The sequence below is a fragment of the Coregonus lavaretus genome (assembly GCF_964263955.1).
Source record: "Coregonus lavaretus genome assembly, chromosome: 16".
Classification (NCBI taxonomy): domain Eukaryota; kingdom Metazoa; phylum Chordata; class Actinopteri; order Salmoniformes; family Salmonidae; genus Coregonus; species Coregonus lavaretus.
In genome coordinates this window covers 9,687,716-9,700,773 of record NC_140003.1, presented here as the reverse complement: position 1 = coordinate 9,700,773, position 13,058 = coordinate 9,687,716, and the positions used below count along the sequence as shown (strand labels likewise).

General features: G+C 43.0%; 1 long non-coding RNA gene across 1 annotated transcript; it reads right to left on the bottom strand.

The window, feature by feature from the left end:
- Nucleotides 1–8,649: 8,649 nt before the first annotated feature.
- Nucleotides 8,650–11,360, bottom strand: LOC311143655. The gene is made up of 3 exons (XR_014614430.1): nt 11,264–11,360; nt 9,670–9,718; nt 8,650–8,870 (listed from the first exon to the last, which is right to left on the bottom strand). It is a non-coding gene; the product is annotated as an uncharacterized lncRNA (long non-coding RNA).
- Nucleotides 11,361–13,058: the final 1,698 nt, after the last annotated feature.

The window sequence follows — 13,058 nt, the reverse complement described above, 5'->3', positions numbered from 1 at the left end:
ACCCCACGGGGTGAGATCTTGCGTGGAGCCCCAGATCGAGGGAGATTATCAGTGGTCTTGTATGTCTTCCATTTCCTAATAATTGCTCCCACAGTTGATTTATTCAAACCATGCTGCTTACCTATTGCAGATTCAGTCTTCCCAGCCTGGTGCAGGTCTACAATTTTGTTTCTGGTGTCCTTTGACAGCTCTTTGGTCTTGGCCATAGTGGAGTTTGGAGTGTGACTGTTTGAGGTTGTGGACAGGTGTCTTTTATACTGGTAACAAGTTCAAACAGGTGCCATTAATACAGGTAACGAGTGGAGGACAGAGGAGCCTCTTAAAGAAGAAGTTACAGGTCTGTGAGAGCCAGAAATCTTGCTTGTTTGTAGGTGACCAAATACTTATTTTCCACCGTAATTTGCAAATAAATTCATTAAAAATCCTACAATGTGATTTTCTGGATTTCTTTTCTCAATTTGTCTGTCATAGTTGACGTGTACCTATGATGAAAAATACAGGCATCTCTCATCTTTTTAAGTAGGAGAACTTGCACAATTGGTGGCTGACTAAATACTTTTTTTCCCCACTGTATGTACGGTCACTGTGGGGACGACATCATCGATGCACTTATTGATGAAGCCAGTGACTGATATTGTGTACTCCTCAATGCCATTGGAAGAATCCCGGAACATATTCCAGTCTGTGCTAGCAAAACAGTCCTGTAGCTTAGCATCTGCGTCTTCTGACCACTTCTTTATTGACCGAGTCACTGGTGCTTCCTGCTTTAGTTTTTGCTTGTAAGCAGGAATCAGGAGGATAGAGTTATGGTCAGATTTGCCAAATGGAGGGCGAGGGAGAACTTTGTACGCGTCTCTGTGTGTGGAGTAAAGGTGGTCTAGAGTATTTTTTTTCTCTGGTTGCACATTTAACATGCTGGTAGAAATTAGGTAAAATTGATTTAAGTTTCCCTGCATTAAAGTCCCCAGACACTAGGAGCGGCGCCTCTGGATGATCGTTTTCCTGTTTGCTTATGGCCTTATACAGCTCATTGAGTGCGGTCTTAGTGCCAGCATCAGTTTGTGGTGGTAAACGGCTACGATAAATGTAGATAAAATCTCTTGGTAAATAGTGTGGTCTACAGCTTATAATGAGATACTCTACCTCAGGCGAGCAAAACCTTGAGACTTACTTAATATTAGATTTCGTGCACCAGCTGTTGTTTACAAATATACACAGACCGCCACCCAAACCTAACCCAAAATGTATTTGTCACATACACGTGTTTAGCAGATGTTATTGCGGGTGTTGCGAAATGCTTGTGCTTCTTGCAGTAATATCTAACAACACAACATATACCCTATACACACAAATATAGTAAGGAATGGAATTTAAGAATATATACAGTGGGGAAAAAAAGTATTTAGTCAGCCACCAATTGTGCAAGTTCTCCCACTTAAAAAGATGAGAGAGGCCTGTAATTCTCATCATAGGTACACGTCAACTATGACAGACAAAATGAGGAAAAAAATCCAGAAAATCATATTGTAGGATTTTTTATGAATTTATTTGCAAATTATGGTGGAAAATAAGTATTTGGTCAATAACAAAAGTTTCTCAATACTTTGTTATATACCCTTTGTTGGCAATGACACAGGTAAAACTTTTCTGTAAGTCTTCACAAGGTTTTCACACACTGTTGCTGGTATTTTGGCCCATTCCTCTATGCAGATCTCCTCTAGAGCAGTGATGTTTTGGGGCTGTCGCTGGGCAACATGGACTTTCAACTCCCTCCAAAGATTTTCTATGGGGTTGAGATCTGGAGACTGGCTAGGCCACTCCAGGACCTTGAAATGCTTCTTACGAAGCCACTCCTTCGTTGCCCGGGCGGTGTGTTTGGGATCATTGTCATACTGAAAGACCCAGCCACGTTTCATCTTCAATGCCCTTGCTGATGGAAGGAGGTTTTCACTCAAAATCTCACGATACATGGCCCCATTCATTCTTTCCTTTACACAGATCAGTCGTCCTGGTCCCTTTGCAGAAAAACAGCCCCAAAGCATGATGTTTCCACCCCCATGCTTCACAGTAGGTATGGTGTTCTTTGGATGCAACTCAGCATTCTTTGTCCTCCAAACACGACGAGTTGAGTTTTTACCAAAAAGTTATATTTTGGTTTCATCTGACCATATGACATTCTCCCAATCCTCTTCTGGATCATCCAAATGCACTCTAGCAAACTTCAGACGGGCCTGGACATGTACTGGCTTAAGCAGGGGGACACGTCTGGCACTGCAGGATTTGAGTCCCTGGCGGCGTAGTGTGTTACTGATGGTAGGCTTTGTTACTTTGGTCCCAGCTCTCTGCAGGTCATTCACTAGGTCCCCCCGTGTGGTTCTGGGATTTTTGCTCACCGTTCTTGTGATCATTTTGACCCCACGGGGTGAGATCTTGCGTGGAGCCCTAGATCGAGGGAGATTATCAGTGGTCTTGTATGTCTTCCATTTCCTAATAATTGCTCCCACAGTTGATTTCTTCAAACCAAGCTGCTTACCTATTGCAGATTCAGTCTTCCCAGCCTGGTGCAGGTCTACAATTTTGTTTCTGGTGTCCATTGACAGCTCTTTGGTCTTGGCCATAGTGGAGTTTGGAGTGTGACTGTTTGAGGTTGTGGACAGGTGTCTTTTATACTGATAACAAGTTCAAACAGGTGCCATTAATACAGGTAACGAGTGGAGGACAGAGGAGCCTCTTAAAGAAGAACTTACAGGTCTGTGAGAGCCAGAAATCTTGCTTGTTTGTAGGTGACCAAATACTTATTTTCCACCATAATTTGCAAATAAATTCATAAAAAATCCTACAATGTGATTTTCTGGATTTTTTTTCTCAATTTGTCTGTCATAGTTGACGTGTACCTATGATGAAAATTACAGGCCTCTCTCATCTTTTTAAGTGGGAGAACTTGCACAATTGGTGGCTGACTAAATACTTTTTTTCCCCACTGTATTTCAATGCCTACCTTCAAACTCAGTGCCTCTTTGCTTGACATCATGGGGAAATCAAAAGAAATCAGCCAAGACCTCAGAAAAGTCTGGTTCATCCTTGGGAGCAATTTCCAAACGCCTGAAGGTACCACGTTCATCTGTACAAACAATAGTGTAAACACCATGGGACCACGCAGCCGTCATACCGCTCAGGAAGGAGACTTGTTCTGTCTCCTAGAGATGAACGTACTTTGGTGCGAAAAGTGCAAATCAATCCCAGAACAACAGCAAAGGACCTTGTGAAGATGCTGGAGGAAACAGGTGCAAAAGTATCTACAGTAAAATGAGTCCTATATCGACATAACCTGAAAGGCCGCTCAGCAAGGAAGAAGCCACTGCTCCAAAACCACCATAAAAAAGCCAGACTACGGTTTGCAACCGCACATGGGGACAAAGATTGTACTTTTTGGAGAAATGTCCTCTGGTCTGATGAAACAAAAATAGAACTGTTTGGCCATAATGACCATCGTTATGTTTGGAGGAAAAAGGGGGCTGCTTGCAAGCCGAAGAACACCGTCCCAACCGTGAAGCACAAGGGTGGCAGCATCATGCTGTGGGGTTTTTTTTGCTGCAGGAGGGACTGGTGCACTTCACAGAATAGATGGCATCATGAGGAAGGAAAATTATGTGGATATATTGAAGCAACATCTCAAGACATCAGTCAGGAAGTTAAAGCTTGGTCGCAAATGGGTCTTCCAAATGGACAATGACCCCAAGCATCCTTCCAAAGTTGTGGCAAAATGGCTTAAGGACAACAAAGTCAAGGTATTGGAGTGGCCATCACAAAGCCCTGACCTCAATCCTATAGAATATTTGTGGGCAGAACTGAAAAACTGTGTGTGAGCAAGGAGGCCTACAAACCTGACTCCAGTTACACCATCTCTGTTAGGAGGAATGGGCCAAAATTCACCCAACTTATTGTGGGAAGCTTGTGGAAGGCTACCCGAAACGTTTGACCAAAGTTAAACAATTTAAAGGCAATGCTACCAAATACTAATTGAGTGTATGTAAACTTCTGACCCACTGGGAATGTGATGAAAGAAATAAAAACTGAAATAAATCATTCTCTCTACTATTATTCTGACATTTCACATTCTTAAAATAAAGTGGTGGTCCTAACTGACCTAAGACAGGGAATTTTTACTAGGATTAAATGTCAGGAATTGTGAAAAACTGAGTTTAAATGTATTTGGCTAAGGTGTATGTAAACTTCTGACTTCAACTGTATGACGGTACCTCTGGATTCCCGATGGCCACCAGATGGTTCCACACACCTTTGGCAATGTACCACAGGTCATACTCATGCCAGATATTAGCATGCGTGTCCCTCAAGTGCACCCTCACACTTGGATGTCATTGGCCAGGGTTTCAATACTGCATCCAGGGGCCTGTTAGTAATATTTTTTATTTATTATTATTATTATCCTAAAGGTACCTATGTCCTCTTCATACATCCACCAAAAACACACTTACAACCCTTAGGCTAGCTAGAAAATATAGGTTAGGCTATAGCTTACCTCAATGTGTTGCAGGGATCTCTCTAATCCCTCCCTCTCCAACCAGTAGCTGTTCTTCACTTCGGTCACATGCACAATCTCCTGGGTGAGGATCAGGTGGGAAGCAGAGTCCAGGATTGTGTAAGTGCCAAAGGAGGCACAATGGCCTGGCGAATCACACCGTCTCCAGATACAATTAGTGGACTGTCACCAATTGTAGCCAGAATGGCCTCCGTGTGCTGGGTCCACATGTGGTTAACCTCTGGCACAATGTAGATGCGCTGTTGGTTTGTGAACTGTCGCAGCGACATGGACACCAGGCTGAGGAGGTGACATGTTTCCACAAATGTGGAGTGGGAGCCGGCAGTAAGGAAGACCGCTGATGGCACCAACAGATTCCCTGCAAACAACTTTGCCACTCTGGTCTGGGACTCCCACTTCCTCCTGTGGCCCACAACACACTGTTTCCATGGTGATGGCAAAACCATTTATTTTCAGGGATGAACTGACACCTGCTCGACATCCTGGCTAATGGCAGACATTGAACAACTCCTTCAGCATGCTATCAAAGACTATGTATTTTGGATCTTGCACACACTCTTCGATAGTATCTCTTGGCTCGCATTGTGATGATTGTGATTCTGAGCTCTCAGGTTCATACAGCGAGTCCTGGTCCTCACTGATCTCATTCTCCGTCAGCTCCATCTGTGGCGTATAGGGGCAGGACTCGGTTGTATACTGATGGTCGTGAGCGCAATCTAGCTGGGCCTCGAGCTCTTTAGTGAAGGTCCCAGGATACCTCTTCTCCACCGCAGCACAGGAACACTCTGGCACCCAGAGGTCAGTTTGGCATGCTGTACTAACCGTTCTTTCCTCTTGGTAGAAAACAATTAAGGCATCTATTAAGCTATAGTTATATTCAAGAATCTCTGCATATACAGTATATTGTCCATTTTATATCCAAAATGGCCTCAGGGATGACAGATTGGGTCTTGAAATAAACAATAGAATTAGAAATAACATGGATGTGCATGTACCTCCTCTGCCTCCTCCCGCACAGTCTCCTCCAGGATGAAAATCTTTTCAGGGATTAAGATGTCATCCTGAAAACAAACAAACGTTTTGTTAAGACAACTGAACCCAAATATATCAGTTGGCGTTAACAAGCTACCTGTCTTGTATGCTATGTCAACACACACACACAGCAAATACAGGGACATTTATTTTTCAGCCAACATTAGCTATGTCAATTTCAGTCTAGCTAAATGAGGTGGAGCTAACAAAACATTCCAAAAACAAATCTGTCAACAAAATGTATTACGGTACTTGACTATCTGAGGTGGAAACTAGCTACAGTAACTACCTAACATCAGGGCTACACAAAGAAACTGTGTTGCAATTTTAGTTGCAGTTGAGTTGCTTGCTAACATCAGTTGCTGGGGGGTGTTACACAAAACACTTCAGACGCAATTAGCTGTCCAGTGTCTAATGCTAGCCTAGTCCAACAACAGTCTTGACTCATTATCAGTTAACATTACCTCAGGATCTATTGACTCGTGTTGCCTCCTCCGTTCAGTCCGGCTTTTGCTAGACTGCGATGTTGATGATGGTCGGTCGGTAACCCCTACATCGTAACCCTTGAAAATGGAGGGGCAAGCAGAGCGTTTAACTTAGTCCTATGACTCCTTTCCATTCTGAAATTCCCATTTTTCTCCGCATCGAAAGTGCCCTTCATCGCAAAGTCTTCCTCTGCGAAGTGCTGGCTGCAGATCCTGATAGCTCGAGCTGGCATGTCCTTCCTCTTCAGGACATGGAGCCACTTCTTCAAAAGTTGTGGGTCCCTGGGTGGCTGATGGTAGCTTACCAAGTGATTTTTTTGGAGCCAATTCCTACAGCCTGGCGCTATACAGTTGATGTTTGAATTACTGCTTATTGTTGCCATCTTCGTTGTCCGCACCTAACCTCACACTCTTCAATTCACTCGCCGCGCGAAAACTCAATATCACAGACAATTAGCTGATTCCTGCCGCACTGGCGTCAGTCGTTACTATGGCAATTTAAACCATAGCTCAAGTAAACCTTGTCGACGATCAAAATACTAAATTAAGAGATGTTTTTATGTTAAATGCACATGTTTAGTATTAGTGGATTGAATACATCTCTTTGCTTAGATTTACTTCCTAAAGTTTTTCCATTCCCCTTTAATTCTAATTATTTTTTGCACCCCAACTTTCAAAGTCAGGAGCCCATGGTGCTACCCTAGAGGGTGCTATTGAGGATATGGTTGACCTTCATTGCAAAACAGTGTGTTTTAATCAGGTATTTGGTGATGTGAAATTTAGTATTGTTTTATCTAGAAATTATATATTTATTTCATTTTTTTAAAATCTGAAATTCACTGAGTAGGATTGTCCCCTCCCTTCCTCATCTGAGGAGCCTCCACTGATATGCATTCACCTGTATTATGAGTAGGCCTTAGCCATCTTGAGTTACCCATTTTATCAAGAGATTCCATCATACCATTCAAATAAAATATTACCGTTATGTAATTAGATTGGTAAAAACAAAGTCAAATGTTTGACAGATTTTAATATTAATGCAGTAATGTCTGTCTCTGGGAATATTTCTCATGAACATAATTTTTTGAATATCAGCATGAATATCAGCATAAAATATTAGCCATCACCAAAAATCTGTATAGGCCCTAAAAAATCTTAATGACTGGTCTGGATAGCTCGTTTTGCATTATGAGCCGAATGACAAACGACCCGAATTTGTGTTTGTGACGGGTTCACCCAAAGTCCTCGTGGCGTCTGGCACAACCTAGTCACACTCGTGAGGAGACCCTCTCCTTTGAAGGCTGGCCCAACGTGACATAACCAAAACATTTGGTTATTATAACATCAGCTGTTGGACTGTTTTTTGGAAAGCCATAAAACAGCTGTGACGCACACAAAAATAATTAAGAACCCCTGAAATCTCTTAAGTGAGGTTTTTGTCTGGGCATTTGGGATAGAAGTTAGGATTTAGAGGCAAATGGACACCTGCTTAAAAGCAAAGACTGGCCTTCGTCTGAAGTTGAACAGTTGGATTATTGCAGGCTGTAGTAGCACATGCAGCCACTACTCCCATTGTCTATCTGTGTTTGCCCTCTTGCTGTAGGACTAAAGTAAACTCTCCTGGAAGACAGGCCTGAAGTCAAATCAAAATGTATTTGTCACATGCGTCGAAAATAACAGGTGTAGACTTTACAGTGAAATGCTTACTAACAAGCCCTTTCCCAACAATGCGGGGGGCGGGGGAGGGGGGGTGAATAGTAACACAAATAACAATAATGAAGCTATTTACAAGGAGTACCGGTACTGAGTCAATGTGCAGGGGTACGAGGTAATTGAGGTAATATGTACATGTGGGAAGGGGTAAAAGTGACTAGGCAATCAGGCTAGATAATAAACAGAGTAGCAGCAGCATATGTGAAAGTGTGTCTGTGTGTGTGTGTGATATCAATGTGCATGTGTGTCACAGGAGGCTGCTGAAGGGAGGAAGGCTCATAATAATTGCTGGAATGGAGCGAATGGAAGGGCATCATACACATGGAAACCATGTGTTTTATGTATTTGATACCATTACGCTTTTTTCGCTCCAGCTATTACCACGAGTCCGTCCTCCCCAATTAAGGTGCCACCAACCTCCTGTGGTGTGTGTTGGTCTGTGTGTGTGTGTGTGTGTGTGTGTTGGAGTATGAGTGTAGTATGCGTGAGTCTGTGGGTAGTCCAGTGAGTGTGCATAGAGCCAGTGCAAAAAAACAAGTGACTTCTGCCAAGTGTGGGGTTTAGGAAGGACTAAGTCCATCCAACTCAAATGTTTGGTCACTGAGCTTCAGAATGGTTTGCTTTGCTAATGAGTGGCTTAATCCGGTGAGTAGGCCCCTAACATACCCACCCACCACCCTACCATTTCTAAATCTGACTCTGTTTTGCATTTTAAATATTGCTTCATGTGAAACAACCATACTAATATCCATTATGTTAAATGGCATGATCAAAGAGTAACTTGACACAAACATAGCCATGATATAAAGCATTGACTTTTAAAAAGAAGCAACATGTTTGACAGGTTCCTTTTTCCACTGTTGAGCAACCTTTGGTGTTTACAGAGCTGGGAGCTTTGGGGGTCCCTGCGTTCCAGTCCGTTCAGAGTGACACATGGAGCCGCCGGGCCTCCCTTGTTTATTTTTTTTAGAGGCCGCCATCCAGTGTCCATGGTTCAGCTGTTGTCAGGCAGCAATAAGCCATGCCTGCACGCCGTCTCCCCTGACGTGAAACCTTCAACAGCGGCACAGTCAAGTCACCTATCACATATAAAAAGTGAGACGTAATGCTGCCTCAAGTCAAGCCACCCAACTCGCACTCAACTCACAGACTGACTGTTTGTCCTAGACTCTAGTCTGTCTGCTCTCTTGAAACCCATGAAAGAGGCTTTATTCTCGGGCAGGCCTTAGGTGCTAAGTATTCCCAACACTTTCAAATACTGTTCAAAAAGGTTATTAATAGCCATGGCCACTGAGCCGTAGGTCAATTAACATCAATGAAGATAAAGACACCTTTTGATTTGTCCAGTGCATGTGTGTCACTATATTATTCATGATATTGATCAATATTATACTCTATATTTGAACCAGAAATAGGTATACAGTGGAACCTATGACCAACATTCTCTGTCCCCTAAATTTGATCCTTATCATTTCAGCAAGCTACATAACTTGACACACTGGCCCAATATCTCCTTTCTCCTAAAGTATGCACTCGTTCACTCCCACAAATTTCCAAAAAGCATTGGATTGGTGTTGATATGGGCTAGAGCGTTTCCACCATATTTCTTATATCAGTAATTTCCTTTCAAATCAGTGAAGGTAAGTGAACAAGTGCACACTTTGGGATAAAGGAGATTATTGGGATGCAACCAGCATCAGAATTGGATTCACCATAGCTATAATGTATCGGTTCACCTTATCCAATAACTGTATATTACTTTAAAGGATAATTTCGCTTTTTTACAACCAAATCTCTATTGTTGATGGAAACTGCATGTTATATATAGAAGGGTCCAGGTACTTATTTTGCGATTTCACTTGTTTTTGAGAAACTTACCCCCAATCAGCGATTAATTTCCTCATCCTTGTTGTGCAGTACGGCGGCTCTGAAAAAACATGAACAAAGACTTCAAAAACACCCAAATACATCCTTCAGGCAACTCCCAAAAGAAAGGAAACACTTGAGTAAATGAAGGACACAAAGTATATTGAAAGCAGGTGCTTCCACACAGGAAGTTCCACACCATTGTAGAATCTATGCCAAGGCGTATTGAAGCTGTTCTGGCGGCTCATGGTGGCCCCAAAGCCCTATTAAGACACTTTATGTTGGTTTTTCCTTTATTTTGGAAGTTACCTGTAGCAGCAGGCTATAAGGAGAATAGAACAGCTGGATAGGAAAAACGGCACAAGTTGCACAAAATGTAATATAACGTTGCAGATAAAATGGATGACACAATTTCATGTGTAAAACATCCATAGACCTGCATCCCTATACTGAGAGCATTTCTGCTTCTAAAAGGACGTATTTGGGTGTTTTTGGAGCATTTGTTTATGTTTTTATAAGAGCCCCCGTACTGCACAACAAGGATGAGAAAATGGCTGGTTGGGGTAAGTTTCTCAAAAACAAGTGAAATCGCCCAAAAAGTCTCTGGACCCTTCTATAACAAACATTTACATAAAAAATAGAGAATTGGTTGTAAAAAAGCAAACTTCTCCTTTAACTGACTCCAAAGAGCAGGAAGTTGCACTGAGTTGGCTCTCGTGTAGGAAAATGAAAAAAGAGGCGATTGACCGCACAATGGACCAGCACCCCACTAGTTAGGAGCGGCACACCCACTATTGAAAAAGTACATAAAATAAAAAATCTATAATCCATGGATTGTTTTAAATTCTCATAAAAGTGTGGTAAATGTGTTCCAAAACCGTATTGTATAAAACAAGGTGTACAGTTACTACTATGCCCCTCAGTGACTGTGTTCGTGGGCGCATAGCTCATGCGAACATTGCTTTGATTGTTTTTCCAGCTATTTGTTATGAGGGGGAACTGCCCCCAGGATTTCATAGCATACATTATAACAGCACAAAGTAAATGGACCGTCCTAAGGCACTGATATTTGTGTCAGTTCAATCAGAACTTCTGGGTCTGCTCTAATCTCCTCCTTCCAATGAGTCTCTTGCAAATAATAAATAAATAATCATAACGGTTATGGGAACCTGGGACCTGATAAACCGGACAACTACATCCAACATGAGTTGAAGGACAGAGGGATACACTAGCTAGAACCTTCTCCTCGTGGATCTGGTAGGACAAAAAGCATGGGCAATTTTTGTTTCCCCTTGATGTTGTTTATAAGGTTATACTGTAGGTGACAGGATGACAAGTTGTGTGGACTAAAACAGCATAAAACCGGGTTTATCACAATGCATGATCAAATGAATTAGCAAGCTACCGTAATTTTGAGAAACATTGATAAATAGTTTGGTCGATTTTTGGGGGTCAAATGAACCAGTTAGCTATCTTCCTTTGATAAGCAGCTAGCTACCTATTACTAGCTGGTAGCTTTCTAGCTAGTTAGCTCCCATGGCAAGTCTTTCTAACTCAGAAATATGAAGTTATTTCAGAATTAAAGTAAAAAACAAAAATGTTTTACCAATTTTTTTCTGCCCAATTTTGTGATATCCAATTGGTAGTTACAGTCTTGTCCCATCGCAGCAACTCCCGTATGGACTCGGGAGAGGCGAAGGTCGAGAGCCATGCGTCCTCCGAAACATGACCCTGCCAAGCCGCACTGCTTCTTGACACACTGCTTGCTTAACCCGGAAGCCAACCGCACCAATGTGTCTGAGGAAACACCGTACTACTGGCAACCATGCCAGCGTGCATACGCCTGGCCCACCACAGGAGTCGCTAGAGCGCGATGGGAGAAGGACATCCCGGCCGGCCAATCCCCTAACCCGGACGACGCTGGGCCAATTGACATTGTTAGCTAGCTATCCCCAGCTAGATCATGTGTTTTCACTTATTGCATCTGCATGCTGCTTGTTGCGTTCTCCCTGGTGTGTATAATTTGTTTGTTAGCTGGCTGCTCATTCTAAATAGTATAATGTAATCTGTTCAAAACAGTGGCAGCATGGCAGCAGTGGTTATTCGGTTTTTGACATGCAAAAGTGAAATAGGTGTATTTATGCTGTTCAAATGCACAGATCGCTTTATATATCTTCTCAAAGAAACTACTGGTAGTTTGAAAACTTGGCATCATATTTCTGTCATGCTGCTTTGTTGACAACTCCAACCACCTCGCGCCCCAGGTATTCAGCCAATCAGCGGCCGCCGCTGCAATGGACGCTATGACAAAGTAGTTTTGATAATAGGTATTCAGTTTCCTAGTTCTGGTGCTGTTTCATTGTAGATGTTTCTGTATGATATCTTAGATTAAAGAATAAAGACAGACACAAATGTCAAGTTCAATAGCCATGTTCAAGCATTGTACAAGTCCTTACATACGGGTCCGGGGAACAGCCCAGCTAGTCGATTACCTATCAACTCCGTAACATCAAACTTTTCAATAGAAAGTGCAAACATAACAGCACAACATTAAGTTCTTAACAGTCAAGTCATAACAAATGAAAATGCATTACATTTTATTTTTACTTAAGTTGTCATCTTCCTCTTTTTTTTATATAACAGAGGACAAGTTAACACAGTCCCTTTCTTACAGAGTAAGCCTGTCCAGTGGCTTACACAGCCGACCCGCCCGTGACACAGCCGACCCACCCGTGAGTAAGTGTGGGCTCTGACGGGTAGGATTAGGGCCAGGAGCTGGAGAGCTTGGGGTAGATGCCTCACCCTCAGTTGGCTCATGTCTCAATTCTGCACCCCTTGCCCTTAGGCCTGGACTGTGATCCAGCTCATCTAGGTGAGTGTATGGTGTGTTCTGGTTTGTTGTCTGCTCTGCTACGCGCCGATCCACCCGAATAGCGACGATAGAGGGAGTCACCGACATCCACCAGGTAAGAACTTGGTGCAACTCTCTGTAGGCATGTGCCCAGCCTCCAAAGTCCTGTGTGGTCTCCCAGCAGTGATTTCATCCTTATTGTTTCACCCACCTCCAGCTCTGGTAGGTCTCGAGCAGTCCGGTCTAGAAGCACTTAGTGAGCTGCTTTCTGTGGCACAGTTGACGCCAACCATGAAGCAGGGCTCAAGTAGCTTGATAGCTACGGGGATGGTAGTCTTCAGACCTCTGGACAGAAGGCGTTGCGTTGGGCTGCTGTCCATGTTTCGGTGGGTGTGTTACTCAACTGTAAGATGGCTTTCCAGGGGTCGTTGCTGTCATGCAAGGCCTTGCGTAACAGGTTTTTTGCAATCTTGACAGCTGACTCTGCCTTGCCATTTGTGACTCATTTCAGGAAACTAGGCATATGTCGCGCGTCACTACTTCACAGGAG